General features: G+C 46.7%; 1 protein-coding gene across 31 annotated transcripts in view; it reads right to left on the bottom strand.

The window, feature by feature from the left end:
• TCF7L2 (transcription factor 7 like 2) overlaps positions 1-20,741 on the bottom strand; it is a 199,263-nt gene that overhangs the window by 161,855 nt on the left and 16,667 nt on the right. The gene's annotated exons all lie outside the window — the stretch shown is intronic.

Below are 20,741 nucleotides of genomic sequence, written 5' to 3'. Positions count from 1 at the left end.
GCCACCATCCATGTGGCCCGTGTCAAGAACTCCTGGGCTACGGCAACATAACTGACGGGTGTCCATCCAATTTCAACAGTGGAGAGCAGAAGGAGACTTAACATGACCAGTTTTTTAGTAGGTAATCTTTCTACTGTCCCTGGCAAACAACAGTCACATTTTGCTGTCTGGCCCAAGACAACTGGCACATCACAGAATCCAAGGTTTTCAGTCTGGCAGTCCCTCAAAAAGTTAAACACAGTTATATAACTCAGCAATTCCACTCATGGGTATGTACCCAGGATCAATGAAAATAAAGTCCACACAACTTATGAATGATTAATAAAATGTGCTATGTCCGTACGATGGGACATTATTTGGTCATTACAAGGAATGAAGAATGGACACATGCTAAAGCATGGATGACCCTTGAAAACCATGCTAAGTGAAAGGTCGGACCCAAAAAGTCATCTATCTTACGATTCCACATACACGAAATGTCAAGAAGAGGCAAATCGATAGCGATTGCCAGGAACTCAGGGGAGGGGAAAATGAGGAATGACTGCTAATGGGCATAGGGTTTATTTTGGGGTGTCCTGAAAATGTCCTGGAATTAGTGTTGACGATCACCCAACTCTGTGACTATACTAAAAATCACTAACGTGTATACTCTAAGTGAGAGAGGCATATGGTTTGTAAATATCCCAGCAGAGCTCCTGATTTCAAAAACCATCCCAACAGCTTCAGAAGTGGTGGGTGTGTTTTTTGCCGGGCCCCGGTGTGCCAGCACCACGTGCTCAGCGGGATGACAAGGAGGCAGCTTCAAGTCCAGCTGTACACAGGGGAGCCTCCCGATCTAGGTTCAAGGCCCAACATGGGGCACTAAGCAGGAGACAGTATGTAGCGAAAACCATTTTTGTCTTGTTAATCAAGACCCCTTCCCAGGTCCCACCCCAGAAGATCCTGCTTCAGTAAATGGGGTGGGAGGGGCCTCACGGTATATGTCAGTTTTTAGCAAGGTGAGAGTTCCCTGACCAGGAAAGTCTGGAAAACACTAAAAATGTAACAAAGTCACAAGCTTCACTGCAGAATCTCAGAAAGGGATGGACTCAGAAGCTGACTCTTCAGGAGAGGCCTCCGGGGCCCAGAACAGAAGCCTGGAGTCTGGCTCCAGATGCTCCAGGCACCTCCCCTCGGCGCCCGAGACTGACTGCCTCTCTCCCTCTCTGCTCCCAGGAGCTTTGGCAAAGACAATGCAGTCCCAGCGCCCAGCAGCATCGGGCTCCCATAGGCCTTGCTGGGCAGGCTGCTCTTCTTTTGATTCCAGAAATGTTAGCCCAGCGCCCAGGCGATTGGCAGGGAGCTGGAACCCGAACCCAGGAATCCCAACGCCCACAGATTCTCACCTCCAGCTCCAACAGAGTTCTCTTTGTCGGATCTGGGTGTCTCCCGGAGGGCATAGTTTCCCTCCCAAGGCTGGGAAGGGGAGGCGAGGGCGGGCGTGGAACGGAATCCATGCCACCGACGTGCGTCCTCTGCTCCCCGGGTTGCCCAATCACACCACCCGCAGGGACGGATGGGCAGCCTTTTCCTGGCCTTGGCACCGGGCGGCCAGGAGGGAGCTGGGCCCTGCCCACCGGGCCCCGCCGAGCCCAAGGCCCGACCAACAGGCCGCCTGAGTCTGCATCCTGCCAGGGCAACGGGGCTCGAACGAACAACGGGGCTCTTGTTCAGACACGCTTTTTAGCCAGTGAGGTTACCCTCTAGAAATACTTCTAAATAAATACACAGGCCAGCCCGTCCTGAGGTCTACACGCAGCCCTGCTTTTGGCACAGTGCCAGCCTCGGTGGCCCTGCCAACCCCCTCCGCCGTGTGGCTCGCTCCACCTTCACCGTGAGGTGTCCTCGGGTACCAGACGCAGAAGACACAGCTCCCAAGTGTGGGGCCAGGAGGCAGGGAGCCGGAGGCCCGCTGATCACAGCAAGCCCTTCTCCCTCCAACAGGCACAGAGAAAGGGGAAGTCGGCTACGGCTGACTAGCCTGACAAGAGGCCTCGGCACCGAAGCGACCCACCCCATCTCTGCTCCAGATGCGATGCAGCCCGGGCTGGGCAACGGGGACCACCCCAAAGAGAGCTCGCAGTCCCCACACTGGTGGCTCAACCTGAGCGCCCCCAGCCACGGGAGAGACTCACCTTGTGGTTCCTCTTACCCTGCGGGAGGAGTGCCCACTTTCTGAACTACTTACAAGCCTGAGTTACAGCCTCACACTGTACGCAGGGATGGGCACACCCCTACCAAGGTCCCTGTAGCACCCCATTTCCCAGAGAGGGAAACCGAGTTCTCTTTTGGATGCTGAGATTAGCCACATGGCCACAGCTCTGGGTTCCCCAACTGGACGTACAATCTCTACCCGGTAAGAAGGAATCCAGAATCTGAGGGTTCCTGAGGTCACCTTGATGGGAGAGTTCTAAGAAGGGAAAGGCAGTTCTGAGCTGTAAAAACACAGGATTCAGACGTTGGACCAAAAGATGGCGAACTGTCTCAAATTTAAAGCCTGCCTGGTAACACTGTTCTCCCCAGAGGGCTTCCATCAAACTAGGTTCCTTTCGGTGCTCGAAACTATCCACTGAGATGAGTATGGAATATTATTCCCATTTTTAAGGTGAGACGTAAAGAAGTATAGTAAGCTGAGGAGTTCATTTTTAACATCCCTTCGGATCCTGAGATGGCGCATCTGTCCAAAAACGTAACGGATGGGGATGTACGGTAGGGAAAAGGTGGGAGGAAATGAATTTTACAAGCCCGAACTGCACTGACATTTGATGGATGTAATTAAAAGTTACCCTTCAAGCAAGAGGAAAAAAAATAAATAAATCCAGGTCTCAACCGAGTTACCCTGGGGATCTGCAGGACAACCACTAATAAAACCTCCAGTCCCCCCATCGCAATGTGTCTGATTCCGGGGAGAAATAACTATCCGTTAGCCATGTGCAGGAGTCTTGAGAGGCAGGCAATTGTCTTTATATTATTAACAGTAATAGAACACGCTACCAGGAATAATCATTTCTGCATCATGCCAACCTCAACCTTCATTTCACTGTATGAGCTGCTAGGCATCAAAGCCAACAAATTCGCAGAAATGCTCAGCAAAGGAAGGAGGGGGAAGAGAAGAAAGCCCAGCCTTCGGCCCACCACCATCCCCCACCCCATCCATTAGAAAACATATTCCTAAATAAATAATGATAGACCCAATCTGCAAAATATTCCATAGTACCAGGTGAGCAGAAAACCCCAAAACATCCCCTCCAAAAAAAAACTGGAGGCCTTCATCTCCCAATTCATCCACCCCACCTTGGTTCAAATTAAATGAAATGCTATCACGCTGCTGTGTTTTACAACAGTGTCCGAGAAGGTAGAAAAGGTTACCCACAGCAAGCAAGGACTGCCGTCCTCACCATAGCAACGCGCCTATTTATAATATGGTCTACCTGCATCAAAGGCTTGCACAAGACACTCAAGGCAAGTCTAGTGCTACATCCAAGCCCAAAGATGAAGCCGGAAACTCTCGTGAGCTTGGCAATGAAACACTTCCAATTACATTACATGCCACGATTATTAGCATTGACTATCAATGTTTTCTCTCTTTCTACTCCAGTAAGAGTAAAGAGGAAAATGAATTAAGACAGTTTCGAGACAGTTTTAAGACAGAACCCAGCATGTGACTTTCTCAAAGTGCTGTGGCTATTTTTTCTTTTTTTAATGGTTAACCCCAGAGGCAGAGACAGGAAGGAGAGGTTGTGAAGGAGAGCCACACGTGAGGTTGCTGACTCTTCCCCGGTGTCCTGCGGGTTCACGAGCAAGGCCTCAGCCACTCATGCCAGGCAGAAATTCCAGAGCGGCCCAGATCCAGATATACACTGGACCTGGACTGTGGAAGGAAAAAGAGGCTCTCCTTTTAGAGGGAAACACAGATACCCACATCAAATCACTCGCCTACAAAAGGATTCTGATTTGCCCTCCAAGGCCATGTTAGAATTTTCACAGAGAAACCCAACTAGATTCTCAACAACAAGCTCCTTGTTCCATGTCAATACAGTTAAGGATAGAGTAGGGCAGGGCCCTAGCATCAGGCAAAACCCAGATTCAAACCCCGGGGTGGCCCCAGCCATGTGTCCTTGGGCAAGTTCCCTAACATTCTTTAGTTTCCTCAGTTGTATAATGGGGATGATGTAGAAAGTTGCTGTGAGGAACAGGTTTACAAATCTATAGAATGTTCTAGAAATTGGCACGTAGCAAGAGCCCAACAAACAACCTCTAATCTTTTGCTACCAAGATTCTTTCTGGAGCAGTGAGGCTAAATAAACAAAGCATTAAGTCCCCACGCATAACAGATCTACAAGAATACCTTAAAAATGAGGTATTCCCGTTCCTTAACACACACACGCGCCACAAAATAACGCCAGCCTCATTTCGTAGCTGGAAGAACTGAGGCTAGACTCACATCTGCACCAGGGCTAATGCTAAGGTTCAAAGCAGAGGGTGAGCAGCCGACAGGAACCATCAATGGAAGGTAGATGAAGAATGACCCACCATGTTTTCATTCAGTCAAATGGAAGAAAGACCAAAAAGAGCATCCCTTTGACCAAGCTGAGTGGCACATAAGACAGAGGGATTTACAGCTCTGGACACCCTTTGTCTGCGAAGAATTTTCTCTTCCTGACAGACTGTGCGTTCGTACACGGCAGGGACTATGTCGTATCTAACCATCCCCAGAGCCACAGACACCTCACAGACTCCAAATAAATATTTGATTCTGTGTGATGCATTTAGGGGGAAAATAGCTTCGGTTCCCTGGTATCTCCCCTAAAGTGGTTTTTCATTAAAAAAACAAAAGATATAGTAACATTTCATGTCACTATTACAACAGTTCTTCAGAGATGTTTTTCTTCTGCCTATTTTACAGACAAGCAAACGAAGGATTAGAGACGCCCTTGCTCAAGCTCATACACAGTCACCAAGTAGCAAAGCCAGGACCCAAAGGTGGGTCTGTCTGACTCTAGATTCAAGCTCTAAACCACTTTCTTACTCTTGATATTTCTCTTGATAGATTGTGTCCATTCAGCAGAGTTCTGAGCTACAAGTAGATGCTCAATTAAGTGTTTTTAAAATAGAAACCCAGAAGAAATGGACAACTCAGGTTGTAGCCTCCAGTGCTCACAAAACTCTAGATCAAGCGTAGCTGACAACTATGAGTAATTCCTTGCTTGTAGACATTTTATAAAAAAAGAATCCGGTGCAGGTTTTCACCCACCCATCTCTGCAAGAAAAAAGCCCAGGAGCAAAACCAGTGATGTGAAATGGGCTGTACCTGAAATGTCGAGGTTCAGGTATTAAATTAGGCTGCACTAGAAATTTCCAAACCAGGGGTCCAGCATCACCAGAGAAAAGGGAGCAGCAGGTCCATGCGGCACCCACCTGGGCGGAGTTCTCAACCATGACAGCTTCTCGGTATCTTCCCAGGGAGGAGTGGAGGCCTCAAGAAAGGGAGGTACGAGGAAAATGCTCTAATGCATCCTCTTAACCACAGTCCGAGCATTTCTCCACCAGAGAGAAACAGCAAGTACAACAACAGTGACTTCTAAGTGTGGAGGCCGATTATAGCTTTACTTTCAAAAGAGCTTTGATTGATCTTTTTTGATAGACCTGAAATAAATTAAACTAGATTGACTCACTTGAGAATGGACTCTAATCCCTTAGTCAGATCCCGGAGAACTCAAACCAAACCAGCTGTTAATTTAGGCTTTATAAGATAAAGCATGAGAAATCCAAGTTGATGTACCCCAGAGCAAAGCTTACATCATCTCTGTAAGCAATCAACTTACCGCTTCTTTTAGGAACTAATCAGTTCTTGGGTAAGTGGGTGCCAAGTCTGCACTCTCAGAGCGAAACTAGCTCAAAGAAAGGAAGAAAGGCGAGAGAGGAAGAGAGAACCCGAGAAACTGACAGACTCACTCTCCCAGCAAGCTCAGAAGCAGCCCAAGACGTTGTCCTTTTGCTTTCTGCAGGTCATCAGTCTTGTGCTACAAAGCTGCGTGGCTTGACCAGAGCCTAACCACCAAGTGAGAGGAAGCACTGGCACTCTTAATATTTCTTTTAAAAAGGTGGGGAGCAGAATCACCCAGAAAATATTCCCCACTAGTTTTTTTTTTTATTCCCTCATCTTTGAAGATCACACTGTCCCCTTTCTCTCTGCTTCTGGGTGCCTTTGATTTGAATATAGGAAACCCAAGGCTTTCAAGTGGCAGCTGCCCGTGGCACTAATAGAGTTAAAAAGCACTGCACACCCACGCGTGTGCACACACACACGCACACGCACACACACACACTACAGGCTCCTTCCCAAGCTGAGCTCTGCTCACTCACAGGCAGCCCTCCCAACTTCCACTAGCATTTTTTGGAAAGGGATTCATGTCTTCATCCCAAACGAAGGTGGGCATTCACCTCCAGGGAACCCCACCCACTGCCGCACCCCGGGAGGCTCGGACACCCGCTTTCCCTTCTGGGGGGAAAAATACAAGGCTGCCAGCTTCTTGCTGCTAAACAATGTTTCATAGATCACTCTGTTTACCGAACATAAGGCGATCAAGAATTGAAATCCAATTTAAGGAATTATGGTGCCTTCAGACTGTTTTTCCTCAACGATGAAAAAAGACAGGCATGTTGTTTCTGGAAGGAGGCCAGAAGAAACTGATCCTTGTAGTAATACCAGAAAAAAAAAAAAAAAGAAATCAATGTATGTGTTTATATATGTGTTGGGGGGAGGAGACAGCTAAAAATAGGAGTTAAAATCCGAGTAGCAAGGAATTCGTTTCCTTCCACGAAAGGGTGCTGAAGTTCATTTCAGTCTTATTTTGGTATCTATCAGACAAGTAGAATACAGTTCATCTTTAATTTCTTCTCAGAAGAAGAAATTTAACCAGAGACGTTAAAACCAAAACCAACCACAACGTCTGTCCACTTGGCCTTCACCAGTAGCAAAATGGACCAAGTACACAATAGCAGTTTCAACTTGCTGGGATTACGAATGTCATTCCCCTTTCTCTACAAGGAACCACTGCTGTTCTGTACCCCCCACTCGCCACTGTGTTGGGGCTCTTCTGTAGGTTATCCCAATTGATCCTCCAAGACTGGTTTTATGCCCATTTTACAGATAAAACTGAGATTCAGGAGGTTAAATAAGTGGCCAAGGTCCCACGTGCAATAAGTGGGTGTGACTGGAGAGCCGGGGTACGTCTAACATCAGTGCCAGGGCTCCGATCCATCACCCCAGAAGGCCTCCTTGTCCTGGCAAAAAAGTTTAACTCCAAATAAAACAGCACTCTTGGGGCGCCTGGGTGGCTCAGTGGGTTAAGGCCTCTGCCTTCGGCTCGGGTCATGATCTCAGGGTCCTGGGATCGAGCCCCGCATCCGGCTCTCTGCTCAGCAGGGAGCCTGCTTCCTCCTCTCTCTCTGCCTGCCTCTCTGCCTACTTGTGATCTCTGTCAAATAAATAAATAAAATCTTAAAAAAAAAAAAAACGGCACTCTTGTGGCTGCTAATGGGTCTCACCGCTGTGTATAGCCTGTGGAGGCATTTCACAGATGGGCAAACTAAGACCCAGAGCATAGGTCATCTATAAGCAGGTAATGTAGTTGCGACCTAGCAGTGTTCCGAGTTCCTGGGCCCCTAACTGTCATTATTAAGCTTCATCCTCAACCTTAATTAATTCTTCCCCACCGCCATATCCAAGACAAAGTCCTCCCCAGAGAAAAAGTTCTCCTCTCGCTGAAGCTATGGGGTGGGGGGTAATAGTTTTGTTGGTGGGGGGAGGGAGGACTAAAAGGGGGAGGAAACTGTTAGATAAACTAAATTAAGATATTTCTAACAGGTGTGCAATAAATCATCATTTGGAGGAACTCACCGATTTAAAAGGTGAGCACCACTCCTGCCAAAAGTCCTGCCATCCGCCAGGATGCCCACGACAAACCACCCCAGAGGGGAGAGAAAAGGGAAACGGAAACGTCTGCCACAGCCTAATGCCATTGAACGGCTACAAAGGTCTGGCCCCTGCCAACAAAAATACCAAAGCTTTCTGATTAGCAAAGAAGGCTAAAATACAAGTCTTTTTTTTTTAGAGGAGGGGAGGAGTGGCGGGATGTCATCGGGCCAGACCATTGCTTTACCCCCTCCCAAAGCCAAAGGGGAGTGAGGGCAGAAAAATACTGTTCTGACTCCCCATGCATCATCCTCCATCTCTACGCACGTTGCCCTCAGAGAAGCTCCAGAAAGCAGGCAAGAAGCAGGGACCCGCGCCACGCACTGTGCTTTTACTCAGCCCCCTGCAAATGACAGAGGTCCGGGCTGGACCTCCTGGAACCAAGAGGTGTTAAAGACACTACGGCTGCCATCAAGTCAAATGGGAAAATCAGTGTCATTTACTTCACCGCCACTGAGAACACGTGCCTGAGCTCCAGCTCCCTCCTGCATCGCTGTTCTCCAATTTTCAGTGCGACCTGGCCTGAGCTGCCGTCCACTCACTGATTTCTTGCCCTGGAGAGCCCCCCATCCCCATCCCCAGGGAAGACGCAGCGAGCCAGCAGAGAGGTGGACAGACACAGGCATGGCCCCTTCTCCCACGAGTGCCGCTTTCCTCTGGCAGCGAGCTTCCAATCGCAGGTTCCCAACGTCTCTCGGCCGAGGGACCCACTAGCCGCTTGTCTTGGAGGCAAATTGCAGGAGGAGGGACTGTTGCACGCTTATTACCAATGCAGACAAACAATAGCCCAGCCACAGCAGCCTGAGGAAACTCCCTCGTAAAGAAAGAAGTAAGTGTTATTAGGTCTGCAAGCCAGGAGCCAGCCCTCTGCCTTTCACACACCAAAGAGGATGCCTTTTAAATCTATTTTTTTTTTTAAATGAAGTTCTGAGCCACAGAAATGGGACCAAGGGAGAGAGCAGACACTACAGCTAAAAGGCCACAAATTCCTGTCTTGCTGTCACTAATTTCATGCCCATCAGAAGCCAGGTCCAGTCTCCCCTATAGGTTTTTGTCTGTCCTCCCCAGGGAGATAAATTATGTCACAACAAACTCTTTCCCCCAACACTCTTCAAAAGGTACCCTGGCCTCCTCATTCTCAGCCCACTCCCTCCCAAGAGAAAACGATTATGGGGGGGGGGGGGGGGGCACAGGGAAAAGGGTGAGGGGGGATGGGAAAGAAAACCAAGAAAAGAGAGGCCACTTGTCAACTGGGCAAGAGTGGAGGAACGGTGTTGTCAGGGTGACTACGTGGGACTGCTGGGGTTCCTGGGACATCCTGTTGGTCACCTTCCTCCCACACCAGGTGCTAGGCTAACCCCCTCTCAGTAACCTCACAATAACCCGCCCAGCAGGCAAGTCCTATTATTAAAGCCCATTTTTCACAGACGAGGAAACGGAGGCACGGGGCAATAAAGTAATTTGCCTAATTTAAACTTTTTAGCTTTATGTAAAAAAAAAATTAAATTAATTAAAAAGGTGATGGAAATCAAATACTGGAATAAAGAAAAGTTCATACTTTATGGGGAAATTCTGACCTGGAAAGTCGTTAATGAGCAAAAAAAATCTTTCCTGCCAAAGGAGATGAGAGGAGAGCAGGGGAATCAGGGGAAATACACAGAACAGGAAGATCAATCACAAGTTGGGCTAGATGTTTCCAAAATAGTCCTTGGAGGCATTATGTAAGTAACACAGAAAGAGAGAGAAGAAACCCCAGGTGGGGGAGCGTGTGACAGCTGAGCATCCAGGACAAGAACAATGACCATGGCTCTGCGGCAACTCGCCAGGGATCCGACCACAAGAGATCTACAGCCTCCATGCTCCTTGGGAATGCCAGCCCGGGGCTCCCTCTCCTTGCACTTGCCACGGGCCTGGAGCCCGGGCCACTTGGCCTCCCAAGCAGCCAAACTCATGAGCTGTGATAGCAAATGCAAACCACAAACCATGAACCAAAGCAGAAGTCAGACCCAAAGATAAAAATCCACTCACACGGAAAAAGAAATGATAACAGAACCACGGAGGCCGAAATCAAAACTGTAACTGCTTTGCATGAGGTGTGCGGTTTGTGTGCACACTTTCTCCACGTCGGCGCGTCGGCTCCTGGCCACACGTAAGTCCCGGTGGGGCTCCTTTCTTGACGGTGCAAACCAGGGGCCTGCAGACGACCAGCCGGACCAAAAACCCCAGGAAGGGTGGAAGACGGAAACCCCAAGCAAATCTCAACTTATTCCTGCTAAATAACAGTCGTGGATGGCAGGGGACACCCACCCCAAGCTACAAAAACAACTCTCTGGCTGCTTCTTCCTCAACTCTCCTAAAATGACAAAATCAGGTCAGGAGTAGCAGGTTTGCGGAGGAATGACAAGTTTATTAACATTTATTTTCTGACGGAGATAAACTGCCCAACGTAAACCAACTGAAAAGCGATCTAGGCAAAAGAGAGCTTTGTTTTTGTTTTGTTTTGTTTTGGGGGGGACAGGGTGGTGAGGGGGCAATCCTCTCCCAAGGAAAGAGGGCCACCCCATTACTGGCCTTTTCCTCCCTAGAGAATTCAAGCCCTGAGTGTCAACTCTTTGGAAACAAATCGCTTCACAAAGCAGGTCTTCCTTCTGTGGGGAGACGTTTGTCATCTGCTTTCACTCACCATTATGAAAATGTGACAACAGTGACAAGTTTTTTAAAAAACACAAAACAAAACAGGGTGCATAGAGCACGCTGGGAGTTTGGTAAACACGTCCCTTACTGAGCGGTGTTTCCAAACCCTCCTCTGGATTCTCTTTCAAGAAAAGTGTCTGCATACCCTAGGTCGATGAGTTTTTTTAGAATTAACGGGGAAACTCTTGGTTTCTTTGGCAATGATTAAGAAATAAAAGCTGCTGGATTATGGAAGAAAAACTAAGCAACTGAAGACTAGAAGGAGGGAGGAGGGGAAGTTTGGTTTTGATTTTAAGGATAAGAATTAAGTTCAGAGCTTTGCAAGTCCTGAAACAATTCTGAATTGAGTCTTATAGATTCCATACATCAATAAGCCCTTATCTAGAACTTGATACCATAGGGAAGCTAATTTTTTTTAATTCTACAGAAAATAATTTATTTTAAGCTAAAGAGTTGATCCTATCTCACTATTTCGGTAGGTCTTTTGCTATACGTTTACTACCTCTTAGGATCTAATTCAAAAGGACAAAAATTCCTCTTTGCACACATTCCTTGCAAGATTTCAGCTCTGCTAGAATACCAGAAGGTAATAAGTTAATCAAGAAAGCAACCCTCCAGGGCTCTGAACAGCTTTATCCCTAACACATACAGGTCATTCTACCCACAAAGTGGACTGCTTTCTTTCCCTTTAGAGTCTGTTCTCCAGAAACCCCCATAATCACTGCCTGCTCAATTCACATTGTCTATACCACAAGCTCAGGAGTATAAATCTGATAACTGCTTTTGAGCCTAAACAGACAGAGCCCTCATAAAACCTATGGGCCACAAGAGATGTTCCTTCTTCCAAAGCAAAGATCTTCAGGTGCAAACAATATTTCTTCTGGGTTCCAGTTTAATCGCATTACTTCCTTGTTCTCAACTGGAAGTCGACCATCAGGCAGGTCAAATTTAGGGTTAAGTGTGCCGGTGGTTTTTCTGGCAAGGGTAGATTAAATTATCCCAAAGTGTTTTTTACCTAGATTCTACCCGTAAACTAGGTTGGAATATTCAGATTCTCATCATTCAGTGTTGAATCATTACTGGAAAGTCTTAATTTTTTTTTTTTAATTATCATCCCTTTTTTGGTTTTTCAATGGAGTTGAAAGCTGGAGAAAGCCAGAAAGGAAAATCCTAACAAATCTGTCTCTAGGAGAAAAGAATTGGCCTGGAATAGACGCTAAATGTACACACAAGCCCATACAATGAACTGTACCCCAATTACAGAGAAAAACTCAGGGCTGTAACCTTCATTCAACACCCAGCATTCCCAGTGGCTAGATTTATGGGCACTGGGGGCAAAAGTGCATAACCATGAATTTCTTGGCCGTCCCCTGCCAAGTTCCTCATGCACTCTAGTCTTCAGATTCTCCTTGCAACAAGCCAAGTCTCCAAGTCCAGTCCATTCCACAAAAGAAAAGAAAGAAAATGCCCAAGCCAAAAGGAAAAAAAAAAAAAAAACCAGACAACTCATTAGGGGGCTTTATCAGCACCTTCCAAAAGAAAAGGAAGCTAGAGTCTTTTAAAAACATCCTTAGCAAAACCAACACAGGCGCCTTAATAAAAAGTAAAATTTTAACTTTTCACATAAAATTGTAAAATTCCTGAGAATGTAAACTCCCAGGAATTGATCCGATGAAACTGGGATCGTAAGGTCTTTATATACCCTAATGAGTCTGAGGTGTGGGAAATACCAGGATTTAGCCCCGGAAGTTACTTCTGCAAAGTTCAATGTTTTCATTTATTTAATGAGTATATATTAACCACCCACTACATGCAAGGCTGGGTCACCACTCCCTAGCTATCTAAAAAAATTAAATAGACAAAACCTTCCAAACTCTCTTCCAAATATGCATAATATTATAGATTATACATTTCAGAGTAATCATCCCCTTTTAACTAGTTTCTGATAGAGAATCAAATGCCCCCAAGATTATCAGTTTAAATGTAGCTGCCCCTTTTCTCTCTCTCTTTTCAATCCTCATTAAGCAAAAATAAAGAGCATTTCCTAGGCCTCCTGTCACAGGCTTGGAAAAAGCCAGAAGGGTATCTGGAATGGAAACACGGAAGAGGAACCTCAAATTTCCTTCACGTTTTGGACTGTCGACAACACTGAGGGAAAACACCTCCTTCATTTCTGCTTCGTATGTTCTCCTTATTGGTTCATTTACACTGTGCCGCTCTCCTAGCAGCACTCAGTACATCGTTTTGTCATTTCTGCTCTCCCCGGCCATTAGCGCAGGCTCCTGAGCCCACACCCCAGCGGCCTCCCCGGGGCAACCGGCAGCCCAGGCGCATCTCTTTCCCCCAGGTGGTCCCCCCTTTGACTAATGTTCACCAACACTCATACATCATTCCCAAATTGGTCCAAATGAATTAAACACAGCTCTGCTTAACATTACGAGATTTAAATGGATTTTCTCTCTACAGGTCTGCCCCATAATTGGGTTTATCCATCTTGTTGAAGTACAGTTTACACTTGCTAACATCACGCCAATTCAAGCTACATTTTCTGCTCCAGTGACAGGAGCAAGGCAGATTTGTCATCGGATCATAACAGGTAATTCAAACAACAATTAGTTTGATGACGGCCCGTATGTCAATGTCTGTTCCCCAGCAGCCCGGCTCACACCCGATGTTCTCTGTTCCTCAAGATGAATTGTCTTCACAATTCTTCAATTTCAATCACCAACAATGCTTCCCGAATCAACTCAGAAACTATCGACACAAGACTCTCTTCCCTATGGGGCAGGCTCACCAAAGCCCTGGTGAAAAGAATTCCCCAGTCCCCCCAGGCTGGGTCACCAACACACACACACACACACACACACACACACCTTTCCCAGTCGTGGACAACTTCGGATTTCCAACCAAAGCTATTTATTTGGTTGTCTCATCTCATCCTCAAAATTACACACACACACACACACACACACACACACACACCTTTCCCAGTCGTGGACAACTTCGGATTTCCAACCAAAGCTATTTATTTGGTTGTCTCATCTCATCCTCAAAATTACACACACACACACACACACACACACACACACCCCTTTCCCAGTCGTGGACAACTTCGGATTTCCAACCAAAGCTATTTATTTGGGTGTCTCATCTCATCCTCAAAATTCCGGGAGGCACAAGGTTTGAGAATAAAAAGAAGTGAATTTGCTCGTGCAGGTTCATTCAACCACAAGTAGGAAAACACTTGTTTAAATTTTTTGAAGTTGCCTGCAGGAATTAGTAACAGTTGACACAGTCTGAGAATACGATATGATCCAATGGGGGACACTACTTGTCCTTTTAAAATAAAAGTTAACATTGCTTTTAAAAACCAACTAACCTCCAAGCATTTGAAAATTAGGAGACAATCATATAAATATGTTTTATGTATTTATATATATTTATTATATACTATATATTTATATTACATTTATATATATAGTTTGTTATATAACATATCAAGTTATGTATTATTATATCACATACATATGTTAGAAAATACAGAAGAGTCCAACCATGGTTAACCATTATTTGAGTGATACCATAGTCATTAACACAGGGTGCAAATGGATGCAGTGAGGAGAGCTGAGATCAGGTGGTGAGATACCAGGAAAGAAGGTCAAGTTCGCAAAGGGGTTGAAGGTCCATCTCAAATTACTTCACTGAGTACAAAAGATAATAATTATATACATCCTCTATATAATATAGAGGATATATATCATTTCATATATGGGTATATATTTGCCCATCATGTTATAAAGGGGCTATTAAGAGGAAAATGCAAACAGCTGCCTCTAATACACAGTCACCCAACCCACCTGTGTCCTCTGCTCCCTTTCTGCCCTCATCCTGCACTATTTAAACACACAGACCCCCGGTTGTCCACGTGCAACGTCCTAGGCGTTTCTGCAAGGTGCTCTAGGGATGTGAAGATGAGAAAGATACAATCTCAGAAGGGCTTAGCTTCTAGTCAAATGTTACGAGGACCAAGCAGAATTTTGAAGTGACACCAGAGAAACGCACACGGCAACCAACGGGAGTCATAAATCTTTGTTACGCAGCAAAGATAGTCCAGGTTATCAAATTTATCATGTGTGAGGTTTCTGACAGGAAGTAAAAAATATACAATGCGTGTCGGGTGCAGCCGTATTCTAAATCTGCAAACAGGGACCTCACACAGTTCTCGGCAGTGAAAGGAGCGGCTGATATTTTTCAGGGCTCTTCTGTGCGCGGTTGCCTGCCCACACGCTTTAGCTCTCATTCCATCTCCCAACTGCCTTCTGCAAACAGGTATGACCACAATCCCCATTTTACAGGTTAGGAAACCGATGCCTGGTGGAACTGGGACCCAAACCCGGGTTATGGGATGCCAGCAGCAGGAGCTGAACCCACCCACTTCCTCTTGTACCTGGTCCCTTTCAAACTCAGAGGTCCTACCAGCAGAGTCCCAGTGCAGGGCGCACGCTTCCAACTGTTGTACTAAACCTCTGGTTCTCGACGGGGGTGGCGGGGGGACTGGACTCCCAGGGGACATTTAGCAAGGTCTACAGACATTTTTAACAGGTGCCAGTGGCAGGAAAATATTAGAGGCCAGGGCTGGTGCTGAACAACACATCCTACAACGCACAGGGCAGCCCCCTGTGAGATGAGAACTTTCCGGCCCGAGAAGTCAACAGTGCTGAGGTGGAAGACATGGCCTGAGCCATCCCATGACGTCCACCCGCACCACCAGCCTATGGCAAAGAGACGCCCATTCGCAGTGCAGGCCTCCGTCGGTGGAGAAGCCAGCATAACCAAGTCTGGCTCCAGATGCATCTCTTAAAAACCAGGGGTTTTATGAAGATACTTCTAAGTGTCCACAAATGTTGGATTCTAACGTTTCCTTCTATAACATGTTACAGACATAAAGCTATATAGTACATGTATCTGTTTTTAAATTTTATATATATGTATATTTTTTTTAATTTCAAAGTATTATTCATTAAATTTTAAGCACACTGAGAGCCACTCAAAGGTTCTGGTGAAACCTTCAGGAGTAATGAATGGGCTGCTGCCATGTCTTCTGGAAGGGTGTGCTGAGATTACAAGGTAAATCGTTTAAAAAAAAAAAAAATCACAACCACTTATCTGTCCAAATCAGGATCTGATATCATGCCACCAAACCAAATGCCAGAGACAAATTAAGTGCTAAGCTTGCAAGCTGCATATGCGAGTCACAACCCACTTAGATATTTCTGTGCTTCAAGGCACCTGGGTAGTTCAGTCAGTCAAGGGTCTGAGGTTGGCTCAGGTCACGGTTCTGGGACGGAGCCCCACGTTGGGCTCCTCATTCAGCAGGGAGTCCGCTTCTCCCTCTGCCACTCCCCCTGTCCACCCCCTGCCTCCGACTCATGCTCCCTCTCTCTAACCTTGTCTCTCTTCCTTTCAAATAAATAAATAATCTTTTTTTTAAGATTTTATTTATTTATTTGACAGGGAGCGATCACAAGTAGCAGAGAGGCAGGCAAAGAGACAGAGAAAGAGGGAAGCAGGCTCCCTGCTGAGCAGAGAGCCCCATGCGGGACTCGATCCCAGGACCCTGAGATCATGACCTGAGCCAAAGGCAGCGGCTTAACCCACTGAGCCACCCAGGTGCCCCTAATCTTTTTTTTTTTTTAAAGAAATGTCTGTGCTTCACTAAACATGAACAGCCTCATGATTCTCAGGAACTTTTTAAAAAGTATGATAAAGCACAACCTCTAAAACAGTTACGAGAACCTACAGCCAGCTGAGGGCCACAGATCAGACGTCTCCACTACTTGCTATGGGCCCTACGAGGCCCACACGTGGCTGATGGAGAGCTATGTTCATCCTTTTGGGTGTTTGTAATCCAGGACTACCAGACCCTCTCTCTGCATCCTTACCAGCTCACATACAAGCCGAGCCACGCAGGCAGGGCTGGAAGGGCCATAATGGGGCAGAGAATGAACAGATACAAATATCTCAACTCCTACAAATACAGTGATACAATTAGAACACTTAGAAGTTAAAAAAAGATATAAGTAAAAGCCTTAAAGCAAGATTGTTTTCTTTTATCCGGTCAACATAATACAATTGCTATGAGCTTGAAGGAGACGGTAACTTCTTGAATGACAGACACACAGCCAAGCTGGCCTCCTTGGATTCTCACCTCGGCCCTGCCTCCCCCAAGCGGTGGGCCCTCAGACGAACCAATCACCTCTTTGCACCTCATTTTCATTGCCTTTCAAAAGAGACCTTAGGGGCGCCTGGGTGGTTAAGCGTCAGACTCTTGGTTTCAGCTCAGGTCATGATCTCAGGGTCTTTATGAGATCAAGCCCCAAGTTAGGCTCCACGGTCTGGGTGGCCTGCTCAAGATTCTCCCCCACAACCCCGCTCCTTTCCCAGCTTGTTCTCTCCACAAATAAATAAGTTTTTTTAACAGGGATGTCCAGGCCCCAATCCCTAAAGATCCCAATCCAGGCGGGCTGGGGCGGAGCCTGATCACGGTTTCTGCTGCTCCCCTAGGGACCGCGACGTGCAGCCTTGGTCAGAGGGCACCACTGTCCTAACACAGATGTTCTCAGGGCGCTATCGCCAGATGGGGGCAGCCACATTACCTGAAACCCTGTGAAAGCTGCAAATGTCTGGACCAACCCCAGACCCACAGAACTAAAATTCGGGGGGTGGGGAGGGTCTATATTCTACATCTAACCAAGGTGCCCTCCAGGTGATACTTGCTTAAGTCTGTGAAACACTGAGCTGGCCTAATGAACAGGAATCTTCAAGGAGTGAAACCTAGGATTCTGTATTTTCCCGCAGTTCCCAGCTCTGATTGCTTCGTGTACAGCCCGGAGAGCTGGTCAGTGGCCAGTGACTTGAGGAAACCCCAGGACCCTCGAGCATTATCTTCCGCAGACAGCAGTTAGCATAACGCTGTGTCGTGTATAATCTCTCTCCCGTCTGACTGCCAGGGTCTGAATCCTAGTTCCTTGATCTTAGGCAAAATATCTGTGGTATCCGAATTTACAAAACGGTAGATAATGATGCTAATAAGAGTAACTACATCTTTTGGGTTTCCTTCTGTGTTGTTATGAAGAATCAATAAATAATTCATACACGGCACTTAACACCAGACCCAAGGCATCGGGAGAATTCAATAAAGCGTAAGCTGCTATTATTATCAACTGTTGTTACTGCCTTTGGCCCCGAAGACCAAGCACATTATCGTCTGAGCTACTCTTGCATAAACAAAGAAACGCCTCTTCTTGAGGCTTGCGAAGTATCTGGCTCTCTTCACAGAACCATGGAGAAGCAAAGGCCTAGAGCGCAACGGAACCTCCAGGCGATCTAGTTTCTCACTCAAAACGAGAAAAAGTTATCCCAATTGAGCACTTCGCCAGCCCTCGATTTTAAGTTGGCGCTGAGCAGCCGATAAATGATCGACTGATTGATTTTAAAAGACTGTAGGGCAGCAATTCTCAAACTGAAGTAGGCTGAAAATCCAAACTCTGATTAAACATGCAACTCCCGGACCGCACCCAAAGCCTGCTTGGTCAGACCCAGGGAAACGGGGTGCTTACAAATCAGCACTGAGAACATCATTAGAATTTAAGCTCCATTGGAACAAGGGGGTTTTGTCCATTTTGTTCACTGCAAATTCTGCAGGGGCCTGGCACACACTAGATGTGCCATAAATATTTCTGAACGAATGAATGTATATTCTGAGGTATGGGCTTCAATGAGACCATTAGGCTACAACTCACCATTGGAGCAAATGAATGAACCATCTGAATAAGAGACCTGGCATCCAGAGGCTTTGTCAAACTACCCTGGTGAAATGCCATCTGTGTCTCTCCCATTCTCCCAGGCACGTTCACACGCACGCATACTTCACGCTCTGCAGGAAGCAGGCAGGAAATCTCACAGCCAGGTGTGGCAGGGGGAGGGACGGAAAACTGAGGCAGTGACTACATTAAGAACCACAGTTGTTTCCAGGGGTCCCCCCACTTAGCCCAGATCTGCCTCTGAACCAAGAAAGCAAATCGTCCTGAGAACTGAAAGTCCATGGAACCCACGGCAAGAGGACAGGCCCAGAACACAAGAGACCGTCATCAGATACGGGGACTGTGTTACTGCAAACACCCTGGCCAAGTCCACAGGTACTAACCTCTGGCCATTTTCATCACAAATGCCAAGGGTCCACCTACACAAGGAGGTGGGCTGCAACCCGCAGGACGTCTGGAATCTTAACAACTTTAAGACATGGATGAGACTAAATGTCAAGTTCACATCAAGGAATAAGGGGCCAAGAGGGGGCCAGGGCACTCCAGTTTCTACCTTTGCCTCCTTGACTTCAGAAAGCATCCCCTGCCCTGGAGGAGGGTCCTTGGGACCTTACTGAGTCACGGCAGGTGAGCGCTAAGACCAAGCAGAAGGGATATGCTTTGGTAAAGCTCGGATGGGAACTTGCAAAAGCCTGAGGACAAGAGGCAGAGCAACACCCACTGCAAAGTCTCTGCGGCTCAGCTGTGTAAACAAATGAAATGGTCCATTTCTTCTGGAGCCTCCCCTGGTTGTCTTTGCGCACACACACAAGTGTGTGCATGCACGCACAGGCACACGCGCACGCACACACACGGACAAACCACTTCACATCTTAAAAGAAAAACAACCATGAAAGGTCTACACAGTTTGTTTTTGCTGTGTGTGGAGTTATTTTTTCCTAAATCACATCTGACTTGGTGTTAAAACATCAACCTTTGGCCAAAATACTCTTAAAACAAAGGCTTAATTGGTTCTGAAGTAGCCCTTCTGAAAACCAAGGGAAATCTCTTCTGTGGGTCTTGACCTTGATTACAACACTGCTCTTCAGGCTGGAATAATGATGAGTACAAACGTCTCCAAAGAGCTGTCTTCAGGGAGGCAAGAGGAAGGCCCAAACACTCATCCACCTTCTCTGGGAGGCACCTACAGTGTGCGAGTCCAGCTCCGCATTCTGTCTGCAAAATCTTCCCAGGTTAATGGAGACAGTGGGAGGAGTTCCTAGGAACTGGGGCCAAAAGCCAAGGGGCTGTGTGAAGGCGAACTGGCCTCTGACCACACCTAGCTCACTTTACCGCTCCCCTCCTTTGTATCACCCACACATCCACAACCACTCAGCCAAGGGCACTTTGGTGATGACACCTGAAATCCGGCATTCAAACCTCTCTCAAAAGATAGATGCAAAGCTAAACACTCGCTGCCCCATGTCTCCCCAAGGCCACTCTTGGATATGAAGAACAGAAATGGACACACATATTCCTCCAAAGGATGGGGGTGAGAATGTTACTAGGATCTTATTCATAACAGCAGAAAATTGGAGGCAATCCAAAAATCCAATAACGCAGAAAGGATGTGTGCATTGTGTCATACTCCTTGTTGAATACTAATGGCAATAAAAAAAAAAAAAAAAGCAAACTATTGCTACATACAATCACAGGAATATAACTCAGACACAATGCTGAGTGGGGCCAGACATGAGACAATCCATTCTGTACAATCCCATTTCAGTGAAACTAAAAAACAGGCACAACTAACACATGGCAATAGATAAAACTGTTCCGTGGTGAGATTTGGGAGTGGTGTGGGGCTGAAAGGGCAGCACGGAAGGGGGAGGGTAGGCAGACGACTGGGACAGGAGGGAAACAAGCGAGACTTCTGGGAAGTTGGAAATATTCTCTTTGGGGCCAGCAAACTACAGTCTGTGGGCCAAATCCAAACACTGTCTGATTTTATAAATAAAGTTTTATTGGGACAAGGCCACATCTATTCCTTTAGGTATTATTTTTAGTTGCTTCTGCACCACAATGGCAGAGTTGAGTCACTGCCATAGAGACAATACGGCCTGCAAAGCCTCAAATATTTACTATCTGGCCCTTTACAGAAAAACTGTTCCAACTCCACTCGATATATTGGTCAGGGAGATGGTTCATGCACGCTCACGGGTGTAAAA

Source organism: Meles meles, chromosome 13, assembly GCF_922984935.1.
Source record: "Meles meles chromosome 13, mMelMel3.1 paternal haplotype, whole genome shotgun sequence".
Classification (NCBI taxonomy): domain Eukaryota; kingdom Metazoa; phylum Chordata; class Mammalia; order Carnivora; family Mustelidae; genus Meles; species Meles meles.
This window is presented reverse-complemented; position numbering and strand designations above follow the sequence as displayed.